The sequence below is a fragment of the Pristiophorus japonicus genome, chromosome 15 (assembly GCF_044704955.1).
Source record: "Pristiophorus japonicus isolate sPriJap1 chromosome 15, sPriJap1.hap1, whole genome shotgun sequence".
Taxonomy (NCBI): Eukaryota; Metazoa; Chordata; class Chondrichthyes; family Pristiophoridae; genus Pristiophorus; species Pristiophorus japonicus.
Genome location: NC_091991.1, coordinates 124,872,559 through 124,886,045, shown reverse-complemented (window position 1 = coordinate 124,886,045; position 13,487 = coordinate 124,872,559). Strand labels below are relative to the sequence as shown.

The 13,487-nt window shown below is 47.2% G+C and overlaps 1 protein-coding gene across 3 annotated transcripts in view; it reads right to left on the bottom strand.

Moving 5' to 3' along the window:
- The window catches only part of abat (4-aminobutyrate aminotransferase), a 287,947-nt gene that overhangs the window by 248,589 nt on the left and 25,871 nt on the right, over positions 1-13,487 (bottom strand). Inside the window, exon 2 of one of the 3 annotated variants that reach the window (XM_070900892.1) lies at positions 8,914-9,021. The exons of the other annotated variants lie outside the window; for them this stretch is intronic. The gene's annotated coding sequence lies outside the window, so the exon portion shown is untranslated. The remainder of the gene's footprint in view (positions 1-8,913; positions 9,022-13,487) is intronic. 3 annotated transcript variants of the gene reach the window in all.

The window sequence follows — 13,487 nt, the reverse complement described above, 5'->3', positions numbered from 1 at the left end:
ACGACTTGATCTCTTCATGCATCTCCGCTGGGGCGCTGGACCAGCTCCCATGGAGGACACAGCTTTTTACAAGGGACAGTAAAGGACCCTGGCTGGTCCAGATCCTGATCTGGCGGGCCGTAACAGGTGACTTTTTGTTTTCAAATGCATTCATCACCAAGACCCAGTGTGCAGGCTGTGCCATTTCCACACCAGTGGTGGGCAATGGTAGCCGACTGAGAGCATCAGCGCAGTTCTCTGTGTCTGGTCTGTGGCAGATTACATAGTTATGTGCAGACAGTGTGGGTGCCCATCTTTAGATGCGAGCAGAGGCATTGGTATTAATCCATTTGCTCTCTGAGAATAGCGATATGAGTGGCTTATGGTCAGTTTCTAACTCAAACTTAAGACCAAACAGATACTGGTGCATTTTTTTTACCCCGTAAACGGATGCCAGAGCTTCTTTTTCAATCATGCTGTAGGCCCTTTCGGCCTTGGACAAATTCCTGGATGCATAGGCGACCGGTTGCAATGTTCCCAATTCGTTTGCTTGTTGTAAGACACACCCGACCCCGTACAAAGACGCATCGCAAGCTAGCACTAAATGTTTACATGGGTCATCCAGAACAAGCAGTTTGTTGGAACATAACAAATTTCTAGCTTTCTCAAAAGCAGCCTCTTGTGATTTTCCCCATACCCAGTCATCTCCCTTGCATAGCAACACATGTAGAGGTTTTAGCAAGGTGCTTAACCCGGGTAGGAAATTACCAAAATAATTGAGGAGTCCCAGGAACGACCGCAGCTCCGTCACATTCTGTGGTCTCGACGCATTCTTGATGGCCACCGTCTTGGCGCCGGTGGGTCTGATGCCGTCTGCTGTGATTCTTTTCCCTAAGAACTTGACCTCTGGTGCCAGCAAAACACACTTCGAGTGTTTCAACCTGAGTCCCACATAATCTAGTCGACTTAGAACCTCTTCCAGGTTCTTCAAGTGTTTGACGGTGTCCTGACCTGTGATCAATATGTCATCCTGGAAAACCACAGTGCGCGGGACCGACTTTAGCAGGCTCTCCATGTTCCTTTGAAAAATAGCCGCGGCCGATCGAATCCCAAACGGGCATCTATTGTAGATGAACAGACCTTTGTGCTTGTTGATGCAGGTGAGGCCTTTCGAAGATTCCGCCAGCTCCTGCGTCATGTAGGCCAAGGTCAGGTCCAACTTGGTGAACGTCTTCCCTCCTGCCAGCGTCGAAAATAGGTCGTCTGCCTTGGCTAGCAGATACTGGTGCTGCAGCGAAAAACGGTTAATCGTTACTTTATAGTCCCCACAAATTCTGACCATGCCATCGCCCTTGAGAACTGGAACAATCTGACTGGCCCACTCATTAAACTCCACCGGCGCGATGATGCCTTCTCGTTGCAGCCTGTCCAGCTCGATCTCCACTTTCTCTGGCATCATATATGGCACCGCCCGTGCTTTGTGGTGGATGGGTTGTGTACCGGGAACTAGGTGGATCTGCACCTTCGCCCCCGAGAAACTTCTGATGTCTGGCTCAAATAACGATGGAAACTAGCTCAGAACCTGGACACATGAGGCAATCGTCGACAGACAAAAGCGCTCAGATATCGTCCCAGTTCCAGCGGATTTTTCCCAGCCAGCTTCTGCCGAACAGTGTGGTGCCATCTCCTGGTACAATCCATAGTGGGAGTTCGTGCACTGCTCCATCATAGGAGACTTTATTGCTGCGCTGCCAATTACAGGGATCAGCTCTTTAGTGTAAGTTCTCAGCTTGGTGTGAATAGGGCTCAGCTTGGGCCTGTATGCCTTGTTGCACCACAGCCTGTTGAAGGCCTTTTTGCTCATGATAGACTGACTTCCATGGATACTGGAATTCCGTTCAGCTCGACTTTTAACATGATCGGTGGACATTTTGTGGTGAAGGTGTGTACCTCATACACTTCTGCCTCCTCTGTTTGAGTCTCTAGTTCAGTTTGATCTGCCATGGATCGGTCTTCCTCTGCAACGTGGTGGTTTTCAGGGTTTGCAGCTCGTCTGCACACCCGTTGGAGGTGTCCCATTGTTCCACAGCCTTTGCACGCATAGTGTTTGAAGCGGCATTGATGGACTCTGGGTCCAACAAGGTGTCAAATTGCCTCGCATTAGCGCTTGATGGTAGACTCTGGGTAATCTGAGGTCGTGCAGCTGCAGGCGTTCACGTTCTGCCATATGCATTCGTGCCTGAAAACGACATTACTTTGTGCACAGTACTTGCCGAAACCTCTTTATGCTACGAAATTTGTTTGTTGTTATCGCTGGTGGACATAAATGCCTAGGCTATCGTTATAGCTTTGCTCAGGTTCAGTGTTTCAACAGTCAATAATTTGCGAAGGATAACCTCACGGCCAATGCCAAGAATGAAAAGGTCTCTTAACATTTGCTCCAGGAATCCATCGAATTCGCAATGTCCTGCAAGGTGCCCTAGTTCGGCGACGTAGCTTGCCACTTCCTGGCCTTCAGATCGTTGACATGTGTAAAATCGATACCTTGCCATCAGAACGCTCGCCTTCGGATTTAGGTGCTCCCGGACCAGCGTACACAGTGCTTCATATGATTTGGCTGTTGGTTTCACTGGAGCGAGAAGATTCTTCATGAGGCCGTAGGTTCTTGCCCCGCAGACGGTGAGGAGGATCGGCCTTTGTTTGGCAGCGTTCTCGTCCCCTTCCCGCTCATTGGCCACGAAGTATTGGTTGAGTCTCTCCACGAAGGCCTCCAAATCTTCCCCTTTCTCCAGGATACCAACAGTTTTCTGCATTTTCGCGTGATGGTTCGTTATCTCATCGCCAGTTGTTATGTTCATAATAAAGTAAGGCAACTGAGTATTGTAGACATAAGTGTGACCTTAGTTCCTTTATTCTAACTCCAAAGTGTCCATACAGCATGGGAGGCCTGCTTATATACAGTGCTCCCAAGAGATGCTGGGATCTCTTGGGACTCCAACAGGTACTCCCTTTGGTGATGGTATAATACTGGTTTAATAGGGTTGCATACATAACAGTTTTTCTTTTAATAGAGCTGTCAATCTTTGGAACAAGTTGCAGGCCCATGCAGACACTGCAGGTTTACTTTAAGTGTTTTAAAGCGAGCTGGACGATTTCCTAACTGTGGTTGATGTCCCTGAGTTGGTCGGGGGATTTTCTCTTTCTTTTGTCTCTTCCTGAGATTGCGTGGCCGCTGGTGGATGAGTGCGATGACGGTATGGAATAGGCTCAATGGATTAACTTGCTTTTATCTGTCTGTCGTGCTTGTATGATATTGAAACATTTAAAGTAAAGGTCACATATATTCTAGTAAGGAAAAAAGCGAGTACATCAGAAACATCGCTTCTACGGGAGAATTGGGAGATTAGATTATGTTTGGATTTTCGGCTTATTGCTGCCTCAGTTTTCGCTCCGGAGGGGCGACAATGGCGACGGTGAGCTCTTCCGGGCGGGCGGCCAGCTTCCAGCGCCCCGCCGGGATTTTCGGGGCTGGTTTCGGCGGGGCGCGGAGCATTACCGCCTGAAAGAGGCGAGCCGGTGTGCAACGCCCCTGGTTGCGACACCGGCTAGATTTTTGGGTCCTGCCCGATCCGTAATGCTGCGTAGAGTGCCCTGCTGGGACCGCCTGTGAGAAAAGGCATTTCGAGCTGTAGCGACTGCAGTAATGTCGACCTCAGGTAAGTGTGATTGTTTATTTTTTTGCGAGTTATGTTGTGGTGTCGTGAGTTATTTATTGGGAATGTTTTTGGTGGGTTTTTTTTCTCCCCAATCCTCTCTTTCAGCGGTCCGAGGCCGACTGTTTAGCTCGGGATTTACACACGCTCAGCCGGCCTAGCGCCCTAAGAGAGGTGTGCAACGCCTCCCTTAGTGCTCCGCCCCACACTCAGGGCCCAGTTGCCCAATTTTGCTGACTGAGGCGCAAACTGTTCCCGGGCGCAAACTTTACCGCCCTGCCGCCATTACCGCCCCGAAATGAGCAAAGCCGAAAATCCTGCCCTTAGTACCTGCAGGGCAGATGATAAAAAATCCAAGAAAAATATTTAAAGCAAAACTACATAAAGCAAACATTGAAAAAGATCAATAAAAAAAGCTTTCTACATACATATTTGTAGTAAAAGAAGAACGAAGGTGGGAGTAAAGTGGCTAAGAGGTGAAGGAGGCAGGTTTGTAGCGGAACTGGAGGGAATGGCGGAGATATTCGCCCCAATTTTAAAGTGGAGTTAGGAATGGAGTGTGTCATACCCTGGATAGGAGAGTGAACCCGGGGAGTTGGGGATGTGAAGGCTTGGCCAATCTTATCGGCCGGGCCTCATTTGAATAAACGTGCCCGTAGTCCCACCCGACCCCGGCTGGGTAGTAGATCTGCAGGGACTGAGGTCTACAGCAGCGATATTATCAACAGGCCCTCACCCCACCACTCATCCCCCCCCCCGCACTCCCCATCCCCCCCACCCCACACCTCCTCCGCATTCCCCACCCCACCCAGTGCAGACGTAAATTTCACTGAGAGTCCTCCAGCATAGCAATTAAATTAGTTAATCCAGAAAGCTTTATCTAGGCCAGTGTTGGGAGGCAGAGGCGGACACAAGACCCACCCCATCACAGTTCCAGTGGCATTAAAACCACCAAAAATCGAATCCTCTGGATAAGAAAAGGGAGAGAGCTAAGCTGGTGGCAACGTAGCATGTAAATAACATAACGGGTAGGATTTTTGGCTCTTTGTTTTTGCACCAGAGGGGTGGCAATGACGGTGGTACGCTCTTCCAGGCGGGCCGCCAGCTTCCAGTGCCCTGCCGGGATTTTCGGGGCTGGTTTCGGCGGAGCGCGGAGTATTACCGCCCAGAGGAGGCGAGCCGGTGTGCAACCCCACTGGTTGTGACACCGGCTTGATTTTTGGCTTCCGTCCGATCCGTAGCGCTCTGTAGAACGACGTGCTGGGAACGCCCGGGACAGCGGGCAGTCCAAGCTGTAGCAGCTGCAGTGAGGTAACTAACGTCCACCTCAGATAAGTGTGATTGTTTCTTATTTTACTTTATTTGCGATTTATGTTGTGGTGGCGTGACTTATTTATTGGGAATGATTTGGTGGCTTTTTTTCAGGTTTTTTTTCTCCCCAGGCCTCTCTTAGAGTACACCGAGGCCGGCTGTTTAGCTCGGGATTTTCGCTTGCTAGCGCCCTAAGAGAGGTATGCAACGCCTTCCTTAGCACTCCACCCCACACTCAGGGCCCAGCTGCCGAATATTGTTGACTGAGGCGCAAACTGTTCCCAGGTGCAAACTTTACCGCCCCGACATGAGCAAAACTGAAAATCCAGCCCAACATCTTTCTACATTTAACTTTTGGAAACACTTCCTGCATTCATGAAATTGGGAAGGTATATTGGGCTTAATTTTAACTGCCCCCAACTGGCGGAAACTGGGTGTGCATGCAGGGGGGGGGGAGCTGGGAACAGTTAAAATAATGGAGTCACTTAACCTCTCTGATCCCGCTTCCTCCCTACCATGTCTCCATATTAACCCGTTCCCTCAGCAGGTGAGCAGGGCATCCACAGGAAGGAATCAGGGTCCTGTTTTAAATCTGTTGATCAGGTCTGAAGATGTCATCAGGACCCGATCTGCAATTTCAACCCGAGGCCTGAGCGGGGGGATCAGTTTCGGTTCCTCCGCCAGGCAAGGCCTGCCGGGACCCTGATCCTGGACCAGAAGAGGCTCAGAGGGCAAGTTTTCCATTTATTTTTCAGGTTTCCTCGCGGGCCAGAAAAGGCAGAAGTGCTCCTCTGGGCTGCACAAGGAAGCCTGGGTCCTCCCTTGCCCTGGGCTATCCCCCTCCCCCACTAGCTGCGGGATTTAACTACCCCCACGGCTCCCCGCCTGCGCCCTTCTGTCGCAAACTCCCGCTCTCGACCGTCGGCCAGGCTGTCAATCTCGCCGGGTGTCGAGCAGGACTCGGCATTCCTTTATTTATATGAGGCCCTGCCATTAAGATCGGCTGGGATTCCACAACCCCAGCCTATCTGGGTTCATTGCCCGCTATCAGGCTGCCCGCACCCCCTGTTAATATCAGGGCATTAATTCAGTAATTTGGGGTGGCCAGCTAAATAATTAGGCTGAAATATGTAAAGTAAAAAATAAACTTTCCAATAAATAGAAGCCTGCAAATTATATTCCTTGCTAACCTCGCAGGATATATGTAAGGCCACCGCTGTATATCTTTAAGGATTAACAAACTTGATGTGCTAAAGAAAAATCTGAACAGGCTGTGGTGTAGTGCAGTATAAATGTAAAAACACATATAGGGGCTGAAATTCAGCCTCCCGAAAATGCCTCTTACCGCCGGAAGGCGGTGGTCATGTGGCGGAGTCGAATGGTCGCCGATTTGAGGTCGAATGGCTGCCGCTCACGAAATTCTCCTGGTGCTTTTTCCGGCGGCCCCCACTTCCGCCCCGCTGCTGCCGGCCCCTCCTAAGTGCATCATCAAAGCAAGCCCCGCTGATCTCCTGCACCTCAACCTAAATTCCGGGGAAAAAATCTTCGGGCCGCCGAGCGGTGCCCCCGACAGTTTTTTCTGTCGGTGCACTGTGTTCGCTGTGTGTGCGCGACATGGCTGTGTGGCGGCCATTCAAGGTGAGAGCACACTGCCGCAGCCGCCATTTTATTTTATTTGCCGGCCGACTGCCTGGCTTCGGCCGGGCCACCAATAGGCAGCCTGGCACTCCCTTTTGGTCCACTGGCCCGGCTGAAACCCTCCCTGGTGGTCCAGTGGACCCAATTAAAAGAATCGCAGAGCTCGCAGCAGCTCTCCCCTTTAAGTGAAGTGGAGAGACATGGTGACACACATGCATTATGATGTCGAGACTGACAGCGGTGGAGATTCCGTCCCCCCTCCACTTCCGCCCCTCTAGAGTGCTCACCGCTGCACTGCCGCCCCCATTATGACCGACTTCCGGTCCGCTCGAAACAAAATGACAAAGAGCTGAATTTCGCGCAAGAGGCCGCCTCCTCCACAGCAGCAGTGAAAACACATCATCAGCGGTAGCCTCGACTCGTTTCGGGTGATGCTGAATTTCTACCTCATAAGCTCCTGTGTGACTGTATTAACCAACAAGGTTTTGTGATCTGTCCCCACTGTGTGATGATGTACGCACCCCTAGGTAAAACTTGGCTTGGTAATTGGTCACCACTCCAGTCTTTGCAGCATTTATTGTTATAACATAAGAAATAGGAGCAGGAGTAGGCCATACGACCCCTCGAGCCTGCTCTGCCATTTAATACGATCATGGCTGATCCGATCATGGACCCAGCTCCACTTCCCTGCCCGCTCCCCATAACCCCTTATTCCCTTACCGATAAGAGCATAAGAACATGTTGCAAGGATTGCCTCAAATTGCAGATCAGCAGAAGTGAACATTCTTCAAATATGTTTTTTTTTACCTCATCAAGTTGGGAAGTATCAGTTTGAAAGATGGCCTCTTTTGGAACCAGCATCAGCACCAAACATGCCTGAGTGGATGATGCACATGTCAGATGCTGGATAAAGTTTCCTTTAATTTGCCTCAAAGTGCCTATAATAACATACACCTATAAACATAAACAGCACTCTCTCTCCCCGTAGCTATTCTTGTAGCTGGTCTGAATGAGACTGCTGACTGAGAAGCAAATTACGGATAATTGTGCTGTAAGCTTTTTGCACACATGAATTGGATTAAAACTGATCAAACTTAGAATGTTTGTAGCGGCAAGAAGAAAGAAACACCTGCCAGGAACAGATCCAGTTGCAGAAGGGTTGGATCTTCAAGAAGGCCCACCATCATCTTCTCAGAGCAACTAGAGTTGGACAATAAATGCTGGCCTTGCCAGCAGTGGCCACATTACAAGAGTGAATTTTTAAAAAATTTGCATTATGTGCAACCTGCATGTGCTGTGTCTAGCAAGAAAGAACTTGATAAAAAATTTAGCATACACGAAAGTACTTCACTTTGGCCATACCTTTCTCAGTGCTCCCAAATGCCACGGGCATCTCTCCATGTTCTCCCAAACTTTAGTAACCCACTCGTGCCCCAATCCTAATCACAGCACTAGCCTTCCAACACTGCCAGTCCACATGGCTTCCCAACCTGACCTTCCACCAACCTGCAACCTGCAATAACTTCCTATCAGCCTGCTTCATATTACAATCTTTAAATAAATAAAGTTAAGAGATAAACATAATGACATTTTCCATGCAAATACACGTATAATCACTGAATTCGAGCCTGAAAATATCACAAATAGTGATTTTTCAATCACGATCACTGCTAAGTTATTGCATGTTACAAAGCACAAAACATCATATTCTCTGAATCATAGTGAATAACCTGATTTGAGATCTGATAGTAATTTATTCAAATTTTTGAGTGTAACACATTTCCTAAAACATGCTGGTTCCATTATGTCTTTCCATCAGGCTAAAATAAAAATAATCTGCCTATTTTTTTGCCACAGTAACTGAAATTTGTGGATTCCCAAATAATATCTTAAGCAAAATAAAATATCAACTAAACACAGAAGATAATTAAATTTACCATCACAATTTTTTTTTAAATATTATTAATAGCTTCATTAAAGCTTGTTTTTCCAAAATCTCAGCCTGTCTGAAAAGCTTAGGCTTCGGCTGGATATTTATTCCCCAGAACCGTGAAAGAAGTTTCCAACTACACCTGTGAAACATGAGTGTGTAGATCGTGCAAGATTTCTCAGCCAGCATCAACAAGCTTCTGCACAAACGCTACCTCCTCATTCCGTAACAATATTTCTCTGTTTCTATGGGGCCAAATTTGGTGAAGGCCCCCGCCCTTTGGGTGGGGTTTTCATCAAAAAGGTCCTTCAAAGGGCGGCGGGCGACAAATGAGGGACTTACACTGGCGATCTGGGCGGCAGCCGGTGGGAGCTCCCAATCTCGGCGGCAAAGGCGCTTGCCGCCCAAGTGCTGCCGAAGATGGAGTCAGGCTCACGGAAGGTCGAAGACCTGCAAAGAAAAATTATCGGAAGAAAACAAACATCGGAACACCTTCCAGGACCCCATCCAGTTAAGTCACTGTGAAAAAAATATTTAAAAAATGTTTATCAACCTTTTTTTTAAGATCTTCATACTGACCGTCGGAGACAGACCAACCTCCTTGCAGCGGTCCACCCCCGTTCTGGAGTCGACTCCCGCCCACATGAATATGGCACCTTGACGGGCGGGAGTCCACTTAAGCCACTCGGCCATCCACTGACGTCAGCGGGCATTCCCTGGCGATTCCCTCCTCCTGCCCGTTCCAGCGCAAATCGAACGTGGCACTGGGCGGAACCCGAATAGGAATGTCGGCGGCAGTGGGCGGCACTGGGCAGCACTGGGCAGCACTGGGCAGCAGTGGGCGGCACTGGGCAGCACTGGGCAGCAGTGGGCGGCAGTGGGCAGCACTGGGCAGACTGGGCAGCACTGGGCAGCAGTGGGCGGCACTGGGCGGTGAGTCCATCAATTTCGGGCCCTATGAGTTTGAACATACCTTGAAAACTACTTGGAGATTTTTTAAATAGTAAATTCAGCTAATCTTTCACATTTAAACTGTTACTAATGTTCGGTTTCTACTTGAGAGTGAATGAAAGGCAGATACAGCAAGAGAGTGTGACAGAAAGGGAGAGACAGAGGGAGAAGAGTGAGGGAACTGCTGTGTAAGTATTGAAGTAATAAAACACAGATGTAATCATATGAAATCATTCACGTTTTTTGTAAAAATGGCAAAAATATAATTTTGAAAACTTCAGAGCAAGCTAATTATGCGTTAAAAAACTAAATTAACTTTTTGCTTTCTTTGAGAAGCTGTGTTATCCAATTATAAACATTTTAATTTATTGCGGCTGTGCTAGTTATAGAAAAAAAGCGCAGGATTAAAGCTGATTTGGCGCTTGTCATGTATGTACATGCTGTTTGTAGCCACCAGATGGTGTCATTGTTGGAGGCCACTGAGCAGCACGCACAGGGTGCTGCTCAGGTATAAAAGGCCAGCCATTTTGAGAGTCAGGCACTTTAGGCCTAAATAAAGCAGAGCCAAGGTTGTAGCTTGTTTAGTTAAACAGTACTCAGTTTGAACCTTTATTGCATACCTAACAGTGCTTAAAACTGACAGACTTGGAAGTGGGTTGTTGACAGTCCGGGAACGAGGTGTGACCACCCCCCTCGCACCCCCCCCCCCCCCCCACTGAGGTGGGATCCCAGCCCACCCTCTCCAGTGACCCCAGGCTCTTTGCTCACAAACTCTGATTTCCTCTGATTTCTGTCAGATGTCAGCCTCCCTCAACAGTACCAGACCTTGGTGCCCTCTGAATGTTGCTAGACCCTGGAACCCGACTGCCATATGTTGCCAGTGCAGCTGGATGATGGGAGTTCATAGTACAACAGAAACAACAATAACCTGCATTTATATAGCACCTTTAATGCTGTAAAATGTCCCAAGGCATTTCACAGGAGTGCTATCAAACAAAGTTTGACATCGGGATATTGAGGCAGATGTCAGGTTTTCAGGAGTGTCTTCAAGGAGGAAAGAGTGGGAGAGAGGCGGAGAGGTGTAGGGAGGGAATTCCAGAGATTAGGGCCTCAGAAGCTGAAGGCACGGCAGCCGATGGTGGAGCAATTAAAATCAGGGTTGCACAAGAGGCCGTAATTGGAGGGGCGCAGATATCTGGGCGAGTTGTAGTGCTGGAAGAGGTAACAGAGATAGGGGGAGCTAGGCCACTGAGGGATTTGAAAGGATGACAATTTTAAAATCGAGGTGTTGCTTAATCAGGAGTCAATGTAGATCAGCGAGCACAGGGGTGATGGTTGAACGGGACTTGGTGCGAGTCAGGATATGGGTAGCAGAGTTTTGGATGACCTTAAGTTTATGGAGGGTGGAAGATGTGAGTTTAGCCAGGAGTGGGTTGGAATTGTCACATCTAGAGGTAACAAAGGCATGGATGAGCGCTTCAGCAGCAGATAAGCTGAGGTGGAATTGGGTAATGTTACTGAGGCGGTCTCAGTGATGGTGCAGATATGTGGTTGGAAGCTCATCTCGTGGTCATATACAACACCAAGAATGCAAAAAGTCTGGTTGGTCAGGGCGTGGGGTGGAGTCTGTGGCTAGGGAACAGAGTTTGTGGTGGGGATCAAAGACAATGGTTTTGGTCTTCCCAATATTTAGTTGGAGGAAATTTCTGATTATCCAATACTCATAAACTGTGTAACCTCCCCTCACAGTCATAGAATCATAGAAATTTACAGCACGGAATGAGGCCATTTCGGCCCATCGTAACCGCGCCGGCTGACAAAGAGCTATCCAACCTAATCCCACTTTCCAGCTCTTGGTTCGTAGCCCTGTAGGTTATGGCACTTTTAAACGTGGTGCGGGTTTCTGACTCTACCACCCTTTCAATAGTGCTGCCGGATTCTGCCTCGCAAGCACTTAGAGACCAGAGCATCTTTTCTCAGTGCTTACAGTTCCAGTGTCTACTCTCTTCAGTATTCCCAGATCCCAGAAGAATCCAACAACACTATGAAATCCATGCAGTTCCTCTTAGTACTACCAGATCACCTGAGACTGCTCCAGTTCTGATACAGCCTAGGATACTCCTGAATGCTTTACACCCTGGAACTCTCCCGAGTGTTGGCACCACATGACTTTGTGCCAAAGCTTCTCTCCAATTCAAAGGCTCCACCAGAAAAAGTCCTCAATTAGAGACCCCAAAGTCACCTTGTAAATCAAACCCCATCTTTCACACTTGCTGCAGTGTTTACACACCACAGGTTCCCCCTCCACAGCACTACTATACACCCAAAACCATCCTTCCCAATACTACCAAAGCTGAAAACTCCCCTATAACTGCTCCAAAACTTCACAATGCTCTCCCACTATTAATTAATCCAATATACCAATCTCCATTCTGTTACATGTTGCCTATCATCTTCCTGTGTATCCTAGGATTTAAAAGTATAAATAAATTAATAGCTTAACAAACAATTAATAGTAAAGATTACACATTAATGGTTGTCATTCAAAAATAGAGAGTCGATGAATTCAATTCTCAAATCACCAATTAAAATGCGAGAATACCATGAAAAAACAATGGAATGTGACTTAATTAGGTCACTATAAATCACTATCCTGATGTGCGGTGTAAGGCATAACACACCTAATGTTATAAAAGCGCATAGCCTTTAACTCATTATAGGCAATGGTATGGGAGATTTGCTGGGGATATATTAAAAATGGTACATCAGCATGCACAGATATCACAGATATAAAACCATCGTACAAATCTGAGGGCTTTTCAGCTGCAACCTTATCCTGGCAGCATAATCCAGTCTGTAATATTTTCTGACCAAACAAATAAACTCCAAACTGCGTTTAACTTATATCATTTAGATGTTCTGGCTTTAAACACTAAAATGCCTGTAATCATCCAATTTACTATTAGCAATGTTACAGGAGGTCTGCTAATAGTTACATAAAAGATTAGTGACATACATTATACTTGAGGCATTATTCATTACCACACTTACAAATTTTTGTATTACTTAAAAAATGTACAAAAAAATACACATTTTTTATTGATTTCTTCAGATCTTGCAATGAAGCTAGGGCATAAGCAGTTGCCAATCTACAGGGAAACTTTCCAAGCAATCTACCTGTGGTTGACCTCAGGATCTGTCTCACAGCAATTACCTGCTAACAAATCTGAGACTGTGTAGTTACAGCAACTATACCACGCTGCCTGGTCCAAGATAGTTTCACCCTCACAGCAGAATAATATAGTGAGAGACATGACGTAATGCCCCTGTCCTTGCAAAACAGATTAAAGATGGAAAAAGCTCCAGGATCCGATGGTTTTCATTCCAGGGTTTTAAAAGAAGTAGATGAGGAAGTTGTCACCTTAGTCATGATCTTCCAAAACTCTCTCGATTCAGGAATTGTCCCCTTGGATTGGAAAACTGCCAATATTACTCCATTAGTTAAGATGGATTGGAGAGATAAACTAGAAATTTATAGGCCTATTAGTCTAACGTCAGTTGTGGGGAAGTTACTTAGAATCTGATTTTAGGGACAAGAGTGACTAAACATTTGGATAAATATGAGCTGATCAGAGAGAGCCAGCATGGATTTGTAAAGGGTAAGTCATGTCTAATGAACCTAGTTGAGTTTTTTGAGGAGGTAACTAATGCGGTAGATAAGGGAGTGTCGGTGGATGTTATTTATATGGACTTCCAGAAGGCACTCGACAAGGTTCCACATAAGAGACTGCTAATAATAATGAGTGCATGGAATTGGAGGAAACCTATTGGCTTGGTTGGGTAATTGGTTAGGAGACAGAGGGGTAGAAATTTACCTCCGCCTGAAATGGCGCGCACCTTCTGTTTTTTGTAGTTTTGTAGAGATGATGTCAATATTCGGCACTTGGACGTTTTTCTTTGCTCGG